This window comes from Salvelinus sp. IW2-2015, unplaced genomic scaffold (genome assembly GCF_002910315.2).
Source record: "Salvelinus sp. IW2-2015 unplaced genomic scaffold, ASM291031v2 Un_scaffold9039, whole genome shotgun sequence".
In the NCBI taxonomy this organism is placed as follows: Eukaryota; Metazoa; Chordata; class Actinopteri; order Salmoniformes; family Salmonidae; genus Salvelinus; species Salvelinus sp. IW2-2015.
Window position 1 is genome coordinate 1 of NW_019950298.1, and position 2,348 is coordinate 2,348.

At 39.1% G+C, this 2,348-nt stretch overlaps 1 long non-coding RNA gene across 1 annotated transcript in view; it reads right to left on the reverse strand.

Moving 5' to 3' along the window:
* Nucleotides 1-1,631: 1,631 nt before the first annotated feature.
* LOC139027272 (uncharacterized) overlaps nucleotides 1,632-2,348 on the reverse strand; it is a 2,661-nt gene continuing 1,944 nt past the window's right edge. The window contains exon 2 of the long non-coding RNA XR_011479343.1: nucleotides 1,632-2,325. This is a non-coding gene — a long non-coding RNA (uncharacterized lncRNA). The remainder of the gene's footprint in view (nucleotides 2,326-2,348) is intronic.

Sequence of the window (2,348 nt, forward strand, 5' to 3'; positions counted from 1 at the left end):
CTCTCCATCTCTCTAATTAATGCTGTAATCATCCCTCTCTCTCTAAGCTGTGCTTCGCTCCTACTCGTCAGTTAGCAGAGCCTTTAACTGCTCCAACACCTTTGCCAAAGTCGACGGGAAAGTTACGCTACAATTTCTCTATTGGTTTCTAAACCTTTATTTATATACAATAGAATATTTGCATACAGTACTTTACAAGCCAATTACAGTGCAATCTTTTCAGTTATTTATTGTTTAAAAAATAAAAATTAAGAGACAAATGTAAGTGTAGTTATAAATGTACTAATTTTTTTTCTTCTCTCGTAGCATGTTATATTGTTATTATGATAATTTTTCCGTTTTTTGTTTTTATTGGATGTGATTTTAGATGTTTGATTTAAGGCCAGCATTTCGTACTCTCAGTAGCCAATTACATATCTCATTTATTCTCTTACAGTTGTTGGGAAAACCTGTAGTTGTTTCATTATTCTGTATGTCGGTATCAGTTTTTAACATGTTAACCAAATGTCTGCCCTTGTCATCTCCTCTCTGACACACAGAACTGGCTCMTACCCYTAYCCACGTGACCATCACGTCATAACACCAATAATGATAGCTTTATAATTGTTATGGGTGTCGTGATTTCACGGTTATGACCAGCCTGTGTGGTTTTCTGTATGCATTAAGAGATGTAGCAAACCGTTAGCCAGGTTATATTGGTAAAGATTTTAGACCGCTGGAGCAAACACACAAATTGTCTTCAGAAACGTTACCTTTTCTGATATTAAGGTTATGTTGGCGTCTGTATTAGGATTTAAGCAGAAGGACGACGTACCGTACAACTCTGAGGGGGCACGGGTGGTTAAATAATGTACACTCTTAGAGAAAAGGGTTCCAAAAGGGTTCTTCGGCTGTCCCCATAGGAGAACCCTTTTGGGTTCCACGTAGAACCCTCCAATGGGGACAGTCGAAGAACCCTTTCATGCTCGAGGTAGCACCTTTTTTTCCAGAGAGTTTATGAAGGTACACTGAAGGTTAAATAAGGTATGAAGGTACTCTTTACAGTTACTGTAACCAGTGCTTGAAGAGGACGGCAGAAGGTGGCGGTACTGACTTTAATTCTACCGTTTGAGCCGGTATTCTGTAAGAGGTGCCATTATTCAGACAGTATGACGAGACTTGAAGTCTCAGGTTAGCTCCACATGGCTAATGCCCTAGGCTTTAGTTCCAGGGGCTAACACAGTCTTGGGACACTGTACAGTGCCCCCTCAGTGTGAAGGTGCGTGGTGTCTCGGGGAGTCAGAACAATAGTTGCCTTAATTTGTCGTTTATACTGCCTAATGTTATAGATTAAGACGTGTTTGATATCATATCTGTTTGGATTATTTCTGCCAAAGTCGAGGCTTGTGTCATGCCATTTTACTTGTGTCATGCCATTTTACTTTGCGTGTGTGTGACACACACACACACACACACGTTCCTTTCAACATTATCTTCGTTCTAAAGGGTTCCTTGATGTTCCCTCTGTGACCACACAGCATTATTATTACTGTCACATTATTATCCTCTCAAAAAGGAAAGACATAACTTGATCTGTGATTTACGCCTCTTTCATTTTTCATTTTAGTATTTTTATGTTAATTTTCGGGGGAAAGCTAAATGTATTAAATGTTCCATTGTTAAATATACTACCCCTTTATTGAGTCTTAACACGCTGATTTCACACTGAAAAAGGTCAKAAGACTACAACAATCAAATCAGGATTTCAGTCAGACCGAAGAGGATGATTATGATGAGGAATACTTTTCCAAGCTTGTCGTCGTATAAAGAGCCTTAGTGATTATTTTSTGTCCAGTATTTTGCTTAGAATTGATAGTCAGTGCAGAGTTATTATACGTATAGATATGTAGTWTTGARGCTAAAATTAGGTAAYTARAACTAACAGAGATMATATGAAGCACTTTTAAAGCGGTAGACCCTTAGCCCACAGGATAATTATCTATCCTGTGAGAACCATGATGCTTTTCATCAGACAGCTTCTTGTTTTGATACCAGACACACAGCTGCCCGCCGGGCAKTCTGTTACATTGGCATTACAATGTCGTCTGACATTTTGACTACGTCATTGTTGTGACGGAGTCGTCTGGTATTGTTGTGTCATTTGGTGTTGCTGTGTCATACAGCGTTATTATGTCATCTGGCGTGACTTTGTCATGTTGTGTCCGTCTTTCCTGTTCACCTGTCTTAGTTAGAAAAAAGACTGTTGATATGTCCTGTTGTGTTAAATCTCCCCCAAGCCTTTTACAGCCAAATCATTCCTAATGTTGTGTTAAATCTCCCCCAAGCCTTTTACAGCCAAATCATTCCTA